This window comes from Chelonia mydas, chromosome 13 (genome assembly GCF_015237465.2).
Source record: "Chelonia mydas isolate rCheMyd1 chromosome 13, rCheMyd1.pri.v2, whole genome shotgun sequence".
NCBI classification, from domain to species: domain Eukaryota; kingdom Metazoa; phylum Chordata; order Testudines; family Cheloniidae; genus Chelonia; species Chelonia mydas.
Window position 1 is genome coordinate 34759492 of NC_051253.2, and position 17158 is coordinate 34776649.

The 17158-nt window shown below is 45.5% G+C and overlaps 2 pseudogenes; both read left to right on the plus strand.

The window, feature by feature from the left end:
- The window catches only part of LOC102943676, a 93277-nt pseudogene extending 82372 nt beyond the window's left edge, over positions 1-10905 (plus strand).
- A 5226-nt stretch (positions 10906-16131) lies between these two features.
- LOC122462755 lies at positions 16132-16870 on the plus strand (annotated as a pseudogene).
- Positions 16871-17158: the final 288 nt, after the last annotated feature.

Consider the following 17158-nt stretch of genomic DNA (forward strand, 5'->3'; position numbering starts at 1 on the left):
ACCTTAAGTTACAAAAAGACACACAGACAGGAATATTCATTCTATTCAGCACAGCTATTTTCTCAGGCATTTAAAGAAATCATAATCTAACGCATATCTAGCTAGATTACTTACTAAGTTCTAAGACTCCATTCCTGTTCTGTCCCCAGCAAAAGCATCACACAGACAGACCCAGACCCTTTGTTTTTCTCCCTCCCTCCAGCTTTTGAAAGTATCTTGTCTCCTCAGTGGTCATTTTGGTCAGGTACCAGCGAGGTTATCCTAGCTTCTTAACCCTTTCCAGGTGAAAGGATTTTTCCTCTGGCCAGGAGGGATTTTAAAGGTGTTTACCCTTCCCTTTATATTTATGACAAGTGGTATTAATTATATTACCCTCCTTTATTTTTTTTTTTATTAATAGAGTCCCATATGATCTGCTCCATTATCCAGCCCAGGGTCAATGTCAGACTGACAGGTTTATAATTACCTGGGTCATCCCATTTACTTTTTTAAAGATTGGTATAACATTAGCTTTCTTTCTGTCTTCTGTACTAAGACTTATTGAAAATCAACATTAATAGTCCAGTAAGCTCCTCAGCCAGTTCTTTTAAAACTCTTGGATGCAAGTTATCTGGACTTTCTGATTTAAAAATGTCTAAATTTAGTAGCTGTTGTTTAACATCCTCCTGCAATACTAGTGGAATCATAATCATAAAAATGTAGGGCTGGAAGGGACCTAGAGAACTCATCAGACCTCTGTGGTGAGGCAGGACTAAGTAAACCTAGGCCATCCCTGACAGGTGTTTGTTCAACCTGTTCTTACAAACCTTACAATGATGGCACTTCCACAACCTTGAAACCCTAATTCAGAGCTTTGCTGCCCTTAATGTTAGAAAGCTTTTTTTCTAATATCTAACTTAAATCTCCCTTTCTGCAGATTAAGTCCATTACTTCTTGCTATACTTTCAGTGGACACAGAGAACAATTGATCCTCATCCTCTTTAGAACAGCCCTTAGCATATCTGAAGACTTATCAAGTAGCCTTTCAGTCTTCTTTTTTCAAGACACAACATGCCCTGTTTTTTAAAACCTTTCCTCATAAGTCAGGTTTTTTTAAAAGCTTTTGTCATTTTTGTTGCTCTCCTATGGACTCCCTCCAATTTCTTCGCATTTTTTCCCTTGGTGGTTTGTTCAAATGGTTAATCACCCTCACTGTTAAAAATATATGCCTTATTTCTAATTGGAATTTGTTTGGCTTCATCTTTTTGGATCTTGACTTCAATAAAACACTCCCCTCTGCATCTACGCAGGTTAGCAATGGGCACACTCCAACCCCCAAGCCCTCCGAGCATCTCCCTGGAGTGTCCAGCCCCTGTTCCACTGGACACTTCCAGTATTCCCAGATTCGCTGATCCCAAAGACAGGACACCCCAGCTTACCGGTTACATCTCAGATCACCACTTCCCTTCACACACATCACTTAGATATGGTTATAGTGAAAATAAGTAGAAGTTTATTGATATAAGTATAAATTTATCTCTATTCTTTGATAGAGAATCTACTGATAGCAAGTCAAAGTATTGGAAACCAGTGGATAAAATAATATCACAACACACATTCTAGACCCTGCACTTAATTTACAGTATACTCTCATGTCTAAGTATCGCTCACCCAAATATCCGTACCGCAATTTACACGCAGATTGGCTTGACCCCATGTTCATGTGGCAAACAAACCGACAACTTCCTTCATAGGTGAAGGAGTCCATGTGTCTCTTTGCCCCTCATACATATCAGAAAAAAACATTGTTCTTATTCGTAAACCGGGCATCACGCTTCTGATTGTTATTTCCTGTATCGTCCTTTCCTGTAGATTTCAACTTGTCTGACATATGTCCCCTTCTGGGAACCTGCATCATCTCCAAAGACTTTAAGAATGTCATTTCTAGTACAGATACATAACTCCTTAACTATTATCCAGACATGCATTTCAAAATGATTATAATGACCAGTGGGCTATTGGCTCTTGGTAGAAACCTTACATGCCACCCTTTCGTGAATTATTTCCGTGGAAGGAAAAGGCCGGGGTAGGGATCATCGAATCCTGGAAGTCAATGAATGGCTATGCAGGTGGTGTCGGAGAGAAGGCTTTGGGTTCTTTGACCATGGGATGGTGTTCCAAGAAGGAGGAGTACTAGGCAGAGACGGGCTCCACCTAACGAAGAGAGGGAAGAGCATCTTCGCGAGCAAGCTGGCTAACCTAGTGAGGAGGGCTTTAAACTAGGTTCATCGGGGGAAGGAGACCAAAGCCCTGAGGTAGGTGGGTGTGACAGGTGTCGGTCGGTCCTCTGAGCCCCTAGGGGCGATGGAGAGCTATGGTCTCCGTGGCAGGCCTCAGCCCCACCTTCCGGGCGTTGGGGAATTAGCGGGGAAGGTGTGCTGGCTGGAGTCAGTAGCGCGCCCCTCGGGCAGGGGAGCGCCAGCGAGAGTCAGTAGCGCGCCCCTCGGGCAGGGGAGCGCCAGCGAGAGTCAGTAGCGCGCCCCTCGGGCAGGGGAGCGCCGGGGTAGGGGAACGCAGGCCCACCCAACTCCACTGCGTTCCAGCCCAGGGCCCTGACAGTGGCGGGAGGCAAAAGTCCCGCCGCTGGGTCAGCGGGGCCGTCCGCGCCCGCTGACCAAACACACCCACCCCACGGTGTAGTTCGGCCCCTAGGCTACTTCCTACCCGGTCTCTCAGGCGGGTCGCTCCGGTCTCTCCATCTCCTCCGGGTATTCCGCTGCGGGCAGCTCCGGTCCCTCCATCTCGTCCAAGTATTCTGCTGCGGGCCACTCCGGTCCCTCCATTTCGTCTGGGTATTCCGCTGCCGGCCACTCCCGCTCCCCCTCGGTATCGGACTCACGCTGGCCTGGGCTGCAGTCAGGCCCCTCCAGGTCCTCTGGGTATTCAGCGGCTGGCAGCCCTGGTTGCCACAGGCCTTCCCCCCGGTCAGGCTCCTCCTTGCCCAGGGCTTCGCCTGGGTCAGCAGCAGGATCGCGAGGGAGCAGCCAGCAGCCTGTGTCTGTCTCCCTCCCTGGTGCTCTCCTCACTGGGCAGAGGGCCACGCCCTTCGTACTTCCTGTCCCACCCTTCCCCTTCCGGGGATTGGCGGAAACTTGGCCTGGCCCCGCCCACTCAGGCTGAAACGGTGGCTCTTTACCCTCTGGTTCAGAGGGGAGCTACCCTGGCTCCCTACGGTGGGGAAGCGGGATACCGGGAGGAAGCACGAGCAGGAGCGTGTGAGAGGGGAGGGATCCTGCCTCATACTAAGAATGAGGGGCAATCAGCGGGTTATCTCAAGTACCTATATACAAATGCACAAAGCCTGGGAAACAAGTAGGGAGAACTGGAGGTCCTGGCAAAGTCAGGGAATTATGATGTGATTGGAATAACAGAGACTTGGTGGGATAACTCGCATGACTGGAGTACTGTCATTGATGGGTATAAACTGTTCAGAGGGACAGGGAGGCCAGAAAAGGTGGGGGAGTTGCAATGTATGTAAGGGAGCAGTATGGCTGCTCAGAGCTCAAGTATGAAACTGCAGAAAAACCTGAGAGTCTCTGGATTAAGTTTAGAAGTCTGAGCAACAAGGGTGATGTCGTGGTGGGAGTCTGCTATAGACCACCGGACCAGGGGGATGAGGTGGACGAGGCTTTCTTCCGCCAACTCGCAGAAGCTGCTAGATCGCACGCCCTGGTTCTCATGGGCGACTTCAATCATCCTGATATCTGCTGGGAGAGCAATACAGCGGTGCACAGACAATTCAGGAAGTTTTTGGAAAATGTAGGGGACAATTTCCTGGTGCAAGTGCTGGAGAAACCAACAAGGGGCGGAGCTCTTCTTGACCTGCTGCTCACAAACCGGGAAGAATTAGTAGGGGAAGCAAAAGTGGATGGGAACCTGGGAGACAGTGACCATGAGATGGTCGAGTTCAGGATCCTGACACAAGGAAGAAAGGAAAGCAGCAGAATACGGACCCTGGACTTCAGAAAAGCAGACTTTGACTCTTTCCGGGAACTGATGGGCAGGATCCCCTGGGAGAATAACGTGAGGGGGAAAGGAGTCCAGGAGAGCTGGCTGTATTTTAAAGAATCCTTATTGTGGTTACAGGGACAAACCATTCCGATGTGTAGAAAGAATAGTAAATATGGCAGGCGACCAGCTTGGCTTAACAGTGAAATCCTTGCTGATCTTAAACACAAAAAAGAGGCTTACAAGAAGTGGAAGATTGGACAAATGACCAGGGATGAGTATAAAAATATTGCTCGGGCTTGCAGGAGTGAAATCACGAAGGCCAAATCACACCTGGAGTTGCAGCTAGCAAGAGATGTTAAGAGTAACAAGAAGGGTTTCTTCAGGTATGTTAGCAACAAGAAGAAAGCCAAGGAAAGTGTGGGCCCCTTACTGAATGAGGGAGGCAACCTAGTGACAGAGGATGTGGAAAAAGCAAATCTACTCAATGCTTTTTTTGCCTCTGTCTTCACGAACAAGGTCAGCTCCCAGACTAGTGCACTGGGCAGCACAGCCTGGGGAGGAGGTGGCCAGCCCTCTGTGGAGAAAGAAGTGGTTCGGGACTATTTAGAAAAGCTGGACGTGCACAAGTCCATGGGGCCGGATGCGTTGCATCCGAGAGTGCTAAAGGAGTTGGCGGATGTGATTGCAGAGCCATTGGCCATTATAATTGAAAACTCATGCCAATCAGGGGAAGTCCCGGAAGACTGGAAAAAGGCTAATGTCGTGCCAATCTTTAAAAAAGGGAAGGAGGAGGATCCTGGGAACTACAGGCCAGTCAGCCTCACCTCAGTCCCCAGAAAAATCGTGGAGCATGTCCTCAAGAAATCAATTCTGAAGCACTTAGAGCAGAGGAAAGTGATCAGGAACAGTCAGCATGGATTCACCAAGGGAAAGTCATGCCTGACTAATCTAATTGCCTTCTATGATGAGATAACTGGTTCTGTGGATGAAGGGAAAGCAGTGGACGTGTTATTCCTTGACTTTAGCAAAGCTTTTGACACGGTCTGCCACAGTATTCTTGTCAGCAAGTTGAAGAAGTATGGGCTGGATGGATGCACTACAAGGTGGGTAGAAAGTTGGCTAGATTGTTGGGCTCAACGGGTAGTGATCAATGGCTCCATGTCTAGTTGGCAGCTGGTCTCTAGCGGAGTGCCCCAAGGGTCGGTCCTGGGGCCGGTTTTGTTCAATATCTTCATTAATGATCTGGAGGATGGTGTGGATTGCACCCTCAGCAACTTTGCGGATGACACTAAACTGGGAGGAGTGGTAGATATGCTGGAGGGTAGGAATAGGATACAGAGGGACCTAGACAAATTGGAGGATTGGGCCAAAAGAAATCTGATGAGGTTCAACAAGGACAAGTGCAGAGTCCTGCACTTAGAACAGAAGAATCCAATGCACCAGCTCAGACTAGGGACCGAATGGCTCGGCAGCAGTTCTGCAGAGAAGGACCTAGGGGTGACAGTGGACAAGAAGCTGGATATGAGTCAACAGTGTGCCCTTGTTGCCAAGAAGGTCAATGGCATTTTGGGGTGTATATGTAGGGGCATTGCCAGCAGATCGAGGGACGTGATCGTTCCCCTCTATTCGACATTGGTGAGGCCTCATCTGGAGTACTGTGTCCAGTTTTGGGCCCCACACTACAAGAAGGATGTGGAAAAATTGGAGAGTCCAGCGAAGGGTAACAAAAATGATTAGGGGTCTGGAACACATGACTTATGAGGAGAGGCTAAGGGAACTGGGATTGTTTAGTCTACAGAAGAGAAGATTGAGGGGGGATTTGATAGCTGCTTTCAACTACCTGAAAGGTGGATCCAAAGAGGCTGGATCTAGACAATTCTCAGTGATAGCAGATGACAGGACAAGGAGTAATGGTCTCAAGTTGCAGTGGGGGAGATTTAGGTTGGATGTTAGGAAAAACTTTTTCACTCGGAGGGTGGTGAAACAATGGAATGCGTTACCTAGGGAGGTGGTGGAATCTCCTTCCTTAGAAGTTTTTAAGGTCAGGCTTGACAAAGCCCTGGCTGGGATGATTTAGTTGGGGATTGGTCCTGCTCTGAGCAGGGGGTTGGACTAGATGACCTCCAGAGGTCCCTTCCAACTCTGATATTCTATGATTCTATGATCTGATGTAGGTGATTGCTGCAAAACCCTGTGCATCCCCTGTGCCCTCTGTCAGTTGGCATCAAGTGGCCCCTGGGCCACACATTCCATGTTCCTAATGTGTTTAGGATAGGTTGGGAATTTTAATGGGGCTTTCAAAGAAAGTCTTAAAAATATGAATACTCTTGTATCTTTCTCCAAATTCTTTCATATTTTCTCAATACACCCCACTGTAAGTGATATCTCGGAGTTTCAATATTGAAAGTGAAATCCAAATAAATCACATACAGAAGGGTGAAATCCAGCTGCAAGTGACCAGCCATGTTACCCGCAAAAATCTAGGATGCCCTGTGTTTACCCGACCGAGGGCTCAATATGTGACCCAGTCAATTTAGGCACCCCTATCCTTTCCCTCCCAAGGGCTCAGGGTGTAAGGCATCTACCCTTACCTACAGGGCTCAGTGAAAAACCTGGTCAATTTAAGTACCCACCCTTTCCCTTCAGGGGTCAGGGCTCTAAGGGTCTGCGAAATCTTTACCCAGTGAAAGAGCATTACACATCTGTGCTCTAAACATCTTATTTATTAGCAACACACACAAAATACATATGCCAAGAAAATCTCTTATGCTCACCACTCCCAATATACAGTGTGGAAGTATAACATTGTATAAGTATAACGTTGTATAAGGGGACATGCTGGATACATTGTATATGAGAGGGCATGCCAAAACATGTTACAAAGTATCTGAGGGAGCACACGTAGGGACAGTTAGCTTTTGAATGGAGAAGCAATTAAGATAGAGCCAGCACGTCTAAGAAGCAGACATCAGAATGGAAGGTGTGAAGGGCAATTAGTTAAGTTAACTGGAAGCTGTTAAAGGAGATTGTTAAGGGTGGCAGGTAATTGAAGATACGTGACTGGTCTCAGGGATCTCGAAGGGTGGTGACTAAAAATCTTTTTCTTCTTTTGTCTGTAACTTCTCTGTAACTTGTTCTCCAAAAAACTGTATAAATTAAGAGAGACAAGCCCCACTCGGGGGGCTCACTTCTAAATGTATTAGCAGCTTTGCTAATAAAACAGAGTGGTCTGATAAATTGTGAGTCTGAGTCAAACTTTGACAACAGATAAATTTCACCCGATGACCAGTCAGGAGTCATTCATCTGGGGGTTCCCGGTGATGCCTCTGCATGTCACGGTCATGCAGAGGGGTCAGAGTTCCAGCAGCTTGATGTTAAACTGCAGTCCAAAAATGGTTCCCAGAGACCATTGTTTTTCATTTACATTATATAGGTAACACTAGCTACCTCCTTCAAATTTACTAAACTTATTACATTATTCCACACTCCTAAATAACAATTTTTTTAACCAATTATGCACTGGCACCTATGTGTCCTCTTTCCTGCCCGATTTTTTTACTTTTTATCTTTCATGCCCAAATTGTAACTTAATTGTGACCTTCTCTGTTTGTGCAGCATAAAAACATTGGTCAGAGCTTATCTTGCCATTTGTTGAGTCTCTTTCTGTGTCCTTCCTAATTTCACAGCGTCTTTACAACCTTGGTGGGTATAACTCTCGTTAGGGACATTCCTGAGGTGCGGGTTCTTTATCAGCAGCAGAACATTCTCTTTTTTTTCTTTTTCTTTTTTTTCAATTTTAGTGGTGAGCTTCCTGAATTTCACCCAAGGCTGGTTTAATACAGGGGTAGGGAGGTGATCAGGTCTCAGGCCTACAGCCAGTTTATAGCCTATGCAACATTGCTCCTCATGCAAGAAGCTCTGAGTAATAAAAGCACTTCAATGGGAACTAATAGGCCCAGATCCACAAGGCTATTTTCCACTGATTTCAATGGAAGTTAGGACCCTGAAAACCTTTGTGCATCTGGGCCACTCCTAAATGCCAAGTCACTTTTGAAAATGGGACTTGGGTTCCTAAGTCATCGAGAGCCATGTTTTTAAAGGTATTTAGTAGGGCTGTCAAATTATTAAACACAATAATCACAATTAATTACAATATTAACAAAAATAGTCACAATTAATTTCAGTTTTAATCACTCTGTTAAACAATAATAGAATACCAGTTAAAATTTATTGTAAATACTTTGGAAATTTTCAAATATATTGATTTCAATTACAACACAAAATACAAACTGTACAGTGCTCACTTTATATTATTATTTCGATTTCAAATATTTGCACTGGAAAAAAGATAATGCAATGTAGTGCAATCTACAAGTCGAAGAATGAAGGGGCATACGAATATTTAGTATATCTGCACATAAATACCTTGCAATGCTGGCTCTAACAGTGCCATGCGAACGCCTGTTCTCACTTTCAGGTGACATAGTAAATAAATGGGTAGCATTATCTCCTGTAAATGTAAACAAACTTGTTTGTCTGAGCAATTTGCTGAACAAGAAGTAGGACTGGGTGGAGTTGTAGGTTCTAAAGTTTTACATTATTTTATTTTTGAATGCAGTTATGTGAAAAAAATAATTCTCCATTTGTAAGTTGCACTTTCATGATAAAGAGATTGCACTACAGTACTTGTATTAGGTGAATTGAAAAATACTATTTCTTTTGTATTAGATTGCAGATTAGACATAGCAAGCTCACTCCAGTAATATACTTTAAACCACCTGTACTAAAAAACAGCTTTTGTATACTTAATAATGTGACCTACTCAGCCATATCTGGTTGAAAGGAAAATGTAGTGCCCATCTTTAAAAAAGGGAAGAAGGAGGATCCGGGGAACTACAGGTCAGTCAGCCTCACCTCAGTCCCTGGAAAAATCATGGAGCAGGTCCTCAAGGAATCAATTTTGAAGCACTTAGAGGAGAGGAAAGCGATCAGGAACAGTCAGCATGGATTCACCAAGGGCAAATCATGCCTGACTAACATAATTGCCTTCTATGATGAGATAACTGGCTCTGTGGATGAGAGAAAAGCAATGGACTTGTTATTCCTTGACTTTAGCAAAGCTTTTGATATGATCTCCCACAATATTCTTGCCAGCAAGTTAAAGAAGTATGGGCTGGATGAATGGACTATAAGGTGGGTAGAAAGCTGGCTAGATCGTCGCACTCAACAGGTAGTGATCAATGGCTCCATGTCGAGTTGGCAGCCGGTATCAAGGGTAGGTCCTGGGGCTGGTTTTGTTCAATATCATAGAATCATAAAATCATAGAATATTAGGGTTGGAAGGGACCTCAGGAGGTCAGCTAGTCCAACCCCCTGCTCAAAGCAGGACCAATACCCAACTAAATCATCCCAGCCAGGGCTTTGTCAAGCCTGACCTTAAAAACTTCTAAGGAAGGAGATTCCACTACCTCCCTAGGTAACGCATTCCAGTGTTTCACCACCTTCCTAGTGAAAAAGTTTTTCCTAATATCCAACCTAAACCTCCCCCACTGCAACTTGACACCATTACTCCTCGTTCTGTCATCTGCTACCATTGAGAACAGTCTAGATCCATCCTCTTTGGAACCCCCTTTCAGGTAGTTGAAAGCAGCTATCAAATCCCCCCTCATTCTTCTCTTCCGCAGACTAAACAATCCCAGTTCCCTCAGCCTCTCCTCATAAGTCATGTGTTCCAGTCCCCTAATCATTTTTGTTGCCCTCTGCTGGACGTTTTCCAATTTTTTCACACCCTTCTTGTAGTGTGGGGCCCAAAACTGGGCCCATCTCTCTCTGTCTCTGTCTCTGTCTCTCCAAAGCCTACTAGAGGGAATAGAAAGAGTACCATTGACTTTAACTATCATCATCAGGCACTCTATAATCATGGAGCTTAGGGCATTAGAAGGCAGGAGCTCCTGGACTCTATTCCTGGCTTTTCCCTGACTCCCAGTGCATCCCTGGGCAAGAACCTTTACCCCTCTAACCTAGTTTCTCCTCATATAGCAGAGGATTGCTAATGGTTAATTACTTACTACAGAGGGGCATTGGGCCCATTGCAAAGAGCACTGAAGGGAGTTCTTTCTGACCATTGTAGAATTAAATAGCTCATGAGCATCATCTCCACACCCCCCATATACTCCTTCCTCTGCAACCTCCCCTTCCTGGAGATCTGGTACACCACGGTCTATGTCCCCAAGACAATTGCAGTCTTCCTTGGGAAAAGCAGAACCATCTCCTTCACTAGCTGCATCCTGTAGACATACTTCATGTTCTCCCTGGGCTGCACAGAACAAATCCTCTTATCTGCCACAGCCTGTGATCGCTATCTGGCCATTTGCTACCCATTGCACTATTGCACCATCATGAACAGCAGCCTGTCCGCTCAGTTGGCCCTTGGTTCCTGGGTGTCTGGTTTTCTGGCTATTTTTAGCCCAGCATATTTGATAGCCAGGTTGTCCTTCTGTGGCTCTAATGTCATCAATCATTTCTCCTGCAGCATAGATTCCTTAGTCATATTCTCCTGCACAGACACCTTGGTGATTGAGAGGGCAGCTTTCCTCATCTCGATCATCGTCATCCTGGGATCATGTCCCATAACCCTGGTCTCCTAAATTTACATCATTTCCACCACACTGAGGATCCCCTTGGCCCAAGGCTGACAAAAGACCTTTTCCACTTGCTCAGCCCACCTCACTGTTGTCCCTATCTGGTATGGCTCCACCATCTTCCCCTATGTCCAGCCTTCCAAACAGAGTTCCTTGAAACAAGTTTGTCAGCATTTTGAACCCTATTGTCACGCCGCTGTTAAACCCCTTCAGTTACACTCTGAGAAATAAAGAGCTGAAGAAGGCTTTATGGAAGACATTCAGTCGGATGTGAATTTTTGAATGGCTGACCTGCTACTGAGCCTGACTCTCAGCCCATGCTCATGTTGCCTTTGGTATTTGCAAGGCTATTTAGGCACCTAAATATTCAGATGGCACCTAGATACAATTAAATATATGGCTTCTAAGACCAATGGGAGTTATGCACCTAACCTGCTGGGGAATTTTTAAAATTTCCACATGGCACCTTTAGGAACTGACAAGCTTTTGAAAATCTGGCCCTAAGAAGCTATCTCAAGTTCTCATCCACAGCACATTGGAATGAATGAACATATTGCAATTGAATTAAATGGGCTTTCGATCACTCCTATGTGGACATTAGCTTTAGCAATTCACATTTAGGCCCCCATACTGATGTCATTACTCATATACTGAATTTTATTTGAGTGGTCCAACTGACTTCAATGGGACTACTCACACTAAGTAAGATAAGCTCGTGCATAAAACATCAGCAGGATCAAGGCCTCAGTGACATAGGACAAATTTCTGAGTGCAGTTGAAAGTTTAAATTTGAGTGAAACCCCAGAGTTTTTATTATAGATTCATAGATACTAAGGTCAGAAGGGACCATTATGTATATGATTGGCTGGGTGATTCACATGATGTTGTTGCTATTCCCTGATTCAATGTCTGAATTAAACAACAGAATAAATAACAACAACAGGAAATACAGAATCATGAACAAAGTTGACAGGGTTTTTTTAGTGATGAATTTCAAAATTTCAGACTTATTTCCATTTTTAAGGGTTCTAAGTTTTTAGGAGTGTTTTCCCCCTGCATTTTGGTACATGGAAAAAAAATCAGTAATGATTTTTATAAAGTTTTTCCTTGAAAACTTTGACAAAAAACGAAGTGAAAGATTTCATGAAAAAAGAAAAAAAAATCACTAAGTCAACAGTTCTTTATAAAAATTGTCATTTATGAAAAAGGTCATTTTCAACAAAAAAACAAAACAAACCCCTTTTTCAATTTTAAAAAAATTGTCCAGCTGTAATTGTGAATAACAAATAACAGTCTCTTTTGTTTACACATGAATATTTGTGTTTGCTGGTGGATATGGATATGCATACAGAAATATCTGAAAATATCTGTGTGAACAAAAACTTGTTAATACTGTATGTGAAAAGTGATAATCCCCTGGTACAAATACAGTCCAATTAAATAGTCATTTGGAATTCAAATCTATGGTCACAAACATAATTTTGTATAATTTGATTGGCTGGGCTCATGAGATCATTCCGTCATAATGGATGGAGGTTTACTAGGAGGCAGCTTTAGCGTTCAAAGACACAACCCAAACCAAATTGAAGTCCATGAGACTCTTTCTATGAATTTCAATGAGCTTTGGAAAGAGATGGAGAAAGAGAGAGAATCACAGAGTTTAAGGCCAGAAGGGACCTCCAGATCATCTAGTCTGACTTGCTCTATATCACAGACCCCCAACGCCACCCAGCACCCACATAATAACACCAACAACCAATATTAGACCAAGTTTTATGACCCTTGGGAGACTAACAGTGATGAGCTGCCAAAATCTTAACAACCGGTTCCCTCCTCACCCCACGAGGGGGTCGTTGCCCACCCCCGCCCCCCAGGACTCCTGCCCCATCCAACCCTCCACGTTCCTTGACGCCCCCCCCCCCAGGACCCCTGCCCCATCTACCCCCCTCCCCTGTCTCCTGACTTCCCCCAGAACTGGGCAGGAGGGTCCCATGGGCCACCATAGTGGGTGTCCACCCTGCCCCTAAGAGCCAGAGGGACCTGCCGGGGGGCGAGGTGGGGAGTCCCAGTGGTGCTTACCTGGGCCAGCTCCCAGGAAGCATCTGGCAGGTCCCTCTGGCTCCTAGGGGCGGGGGAGCATAGCTAGGGGGAAGCAGGGGGAGCAGTCGCTCCCCCCACTGATCACGTCAAAAGTGGCGCCTTAGGCACCGACTCCGTGAGTGCTCCGGGGCTGGAGCCCTCACGGAGGAAATTTGGTGGGTGCAGAGCACCCACCAGCAGCTCCCCGCCCCGCGCCCGGCTCCAGCTCACCTCCGCTCCTCCTCTGCCTCCTCCCCTGAACGCACCGCCCCTCTCTGCTTTTCAGCGCCCCCTCCCCCGCTTCCCGCGAATCAGCTGTTTGCGCAGGAAGCCGGGGAAAGCTGAGAAACAGGCGGCAGCTTCGCCCTCAGGCAGAGGGTGGCGGAGGTGAGCTGGGGTGGGGAGCGGTTCCCCTGCGCACCCCCCCCCCAGGGTTACCTGCCGCGGCGCGGACAGCCCTCCTCGCGTCCCCCCACCCCAGCTCACCTCCGCTCCACCTCCGCCTTCATGGGCCTGAGCACCAAGCCGCCGCCGGCTTCTCAGCCCGCCCCGGCTTCCCCCGCGAACAGCTGATTCATGGGAAGCCGGGGGGAGGGGGGTGGTAAAAGCAGAGTGGGGCAGAGCGTAACTCAGGGGCAGAAGTGGAGCGGAGGTGAGCTGGGGCTGGGGGCAGGGGGGGGCAGGGAGCTGCCGGTGGGTGCTCTGCACCCACCAAATTTTCCCCTTGGGTGCTCCAGCCCTGGAGCACCCATGGAGTTGGCACCTAAGGTGCCACTTTTGGCTGGTTGTTAAATTTAGAAGCCCTTTTAGAACCAGTTGTCCCTCGTGGAACAACCGGTTCTAAAAGGGCTTCTAAATTTAACAGCCGGCTCCAGCCCTCCACTGGAGACTAAGCTACTGTGTGTCACAGGCCTAGGGCAGGAGGCACCAAGGTGCGCCAGTGCCCAAGGCACTTGCAATGTCAGGGAATTGATTCAGGGAGATATACCCAAATAATCCTGGAAAGTGACCCATGTGCTATGCTGCAGGGGAAGGTGGAAACCCCAGGAAGATCACTGCCAGTCTGATGTGGTGGAAAATTCCTTCCAAAGACCATTTATGAAAATCAGTTAGATGCTGAGTATGTGAGCAAGAACCAGCCAGCCAAGCACCTGAGAGAGAATTCTTGGAGGTACCTCAAAGCACCAGCACACCCTGTCCAATGTCCAATCTCTGGCTGTGGCCATGTATGATGCTCCAGAAGAAGAAGACAAAAAAACCAAAGAAATAGAATACACTGGAGAAACATCCCTTTCTGACCTTTGCAAGTGACCAGCTAAAGCGCTGAAGCATGAGAGTTTATAAACATAAAACATAAATCAGGACGGACCCCCATGACTGCACAGCCCAGTCCACTACCTCCACAAGCAATCTTGTCAGACAATCCCACTCATAAACTAGTCAATCTCTCTCTTAGAAAATATTAAGTTATTTGCCCCCACAACTCTTCTTGGGAGGCTGATCCAGAATCTCACTTCTCTGATGGTTAGAGAGAATGAGAAGAATTATCATGAGGTTAGTAAAGAAGAAATGCATGAAGGCAGATATATGAGTTCACAAACCTGCTGCATCAGAATATAAATCATTGTTCCTGAAACCAGTCCCTGAAACTCTTACACGATCTCTACAAGCAACACACACTGTACATTGGAAGCATGACTTTGAAGTTCTTTGGAGATCGAATCCCAAGGCAATTTGTGAAGCATATAGATAGCCTTGAAGGAGGTTGTTTTAGCTTGGTTAAAGGAGAATTAATATAGATCTTAATCACTGTAAAACTATATATAACACTGGAGAAAGAGAGAGAGAAAACGATTTATTAGTATATTACACAAGAAAATATATAGTTGACAGGTGAGAATATTATGGAAAACAATCACCAGGATATTGTAGGGCTAGCTCCATCACTAGAGACTGAGACATTTGTCAAATTTAAAGGAGACTGTTTTAGTTAAGCAACATTTTTGTCTGTGTTTCTAAGCTAATGTTTTTCATTTGCTGTCTAAGGTGGCAGATGAGCTCCTTGGAGGTTTTATGCCAAATCAAATGTCTTTCCACTTCAAGATGTTACCTCTGCTCAGCAAACCCACCCAAATGTGAGAATGTTTTCTAAGATATCTGGCTGCCTTCACAGTATTTACTGTCCTCACTTTGAAGTTATACCAGTGTAATTAGAATCTGAATACATCACATATTTAAGAAAAAATAAAGATGATACAATCAAAGTCCTTGCTTTTTTCACTAATAACTATTGGCACTCTAGTATATGATTACAGATGTTAATGAAAGAGATCATTTCCAATCATTTAAAGTGTGGGCTCCAGTTCTAAAACTGAGGATACAAAATCATCCCCTTCTGTCTCATCTAATCTGCCTCCCATGCCTATTCAGAATCAGAACTGATGACTTCAAGGGGAAAAATTATTTCTTCTACTTTTCATTCCCATGAGTGCTAAAGAGTGAACCAAGCAAAAATCAAGTGGATGGATTCTGTGCCAAGTTCCAAGCAGTTAGACATCTGAAATGTCATTGGAAAGAATGGGTTGACTCTTGGGTCACAAGAGCACAATCTGAAGGCAGTGAAGCTGCCAGATAGCTGAGATAAAAGTGGTGTGGTGAACCTAACATCCTCCCTTTGGTATACTGATGTGCTTTGGGCTCCTTTTCCAGACATTAGGAAGCAGTAGGGATTGAGGAGGGACTGCACCATAGGCCTGAGTCTCAACCGCTGACTTGTTTGAAATATTTTGCCAATCTCTGCATCCCAAACCTCACTGATACAAAGCTGGGCTAATTTTCACAGCAATAGAACATGGTCTTGTTTCCTAAATGGAAAATCCATCCGTGGCACGGGACATATGTGAAACTAATGCACATTTCCTCTTTTTCTTTTCCCCCTCCTCATCAACTTTAGTCTTTAGTATTCTGAGTAGGGCACTGAGGGTCTCTTGGGGTCCATTCTCAGTTCTGGAAGGGGACGTTGGACAGGTCATGACAGTAGAAGACCAGGAACAGGGTTGGGGTTTTCAAATGAGTTAAAGGAATTTAGTTGTCCAACTCCCAGTGGAAATCAATGGGAACTGGGCACCTAATTCTACTGGGCTCCTTTAAAAAATCCTAGTCAAGGACTTTTGGATTCCAATACCAGTGCTGTAGAGGTTCTGTGGTCTAGTGTTTAGATGGAAGAACTGGGAGCCAGTATTGCTGGGTTTTGCTCTCAGCTTTACTACAGTTGCCTCACTGCGCAACCTTAGACAAATCAAAAGTATGCCAATGGGTGCAATAATGGAAAGGCAGTTGTAAACTTAAATCAATATCCAGCCATGCCCCCAGAGTATGTCATTGTCCTTCTTTCATTGGTTTCAGCAAACCTGGGGTTGTGATGGAATTTATCTTTCTAGGATGCCCTGGGAACCAGTAGTTGCAGATTTCCCTCTTTGTGCTCATCCTGATGGTCATGGGAAATGCAGCCATCATAACACTAGTGATAGCCCAACATTGACTCCACATCCCTATGCTCTTCTTCCTTTGCAATCTTTCCTTCCTGGAGATATGGTATACCACATCCTCTGTCCCCAAGCCAATTGCAATCTTCCTGGGGAAAAGAAGAACCATCTCCTTTGCCAACTGCCTCTTGCAGGTATACTTCTGGTTTAGCTTTGGATAAAACCAATATTTCCTCTCCTTGGTGATGGCCTTTGACCACTATTTGGCCATTTGCTACCCATTGCATTATAGCATCATCACAAACAGCTCAGCTGGCTGTTGGCTCTTGGGTGTACAGTTTCCTGGTTATCTCTGTGCTGGAATTTCTGATCACAAGGTTGTCCTTCAGCTGCCCAATCATCATCAACCATTTCTGTTCCAACAGAAATTCCTGGATAGTCCTCTCTTATATGGACACGTTCATCACTGAGATGGCAGCTTTCGTCATCTTGGCCATTATCATCCTGGGCTCATTTGTGATAACTCTCCTTTCATACATCTATATCATCCTTACTATTCTGAGAACCCCTTCAGCCAAAGGCTGGAAAAAGACCTTTTCCACTTGCCCTTCCCATCTTGATTATATGGTACAGCTCCACCACTTAACCCTCCTGCACAGAATTCCTTGGAAATGACCCTGATACCCAACATCCTGAATGCTGTTGAAACACAATTGCCAAACCCTTTCATCAATGCCTTGAGGGAAAATGAGATGAAGAAAGCCTTGGGAAATACTATCTGTGGGAGAGTAAATAATTTCCAAATGGCCTGGAGGTCATTCTACTAATATTGAGCATGTTTAAAATCAGCAGGACTGCATTAATGGATCAGTCCCCAGCTATATCAAAGACTGAATATTGATTTATGAACCATTGGGCTCCTCTGGGACACTGCAGATAACTAAGCCCAGGACAAAAGACATC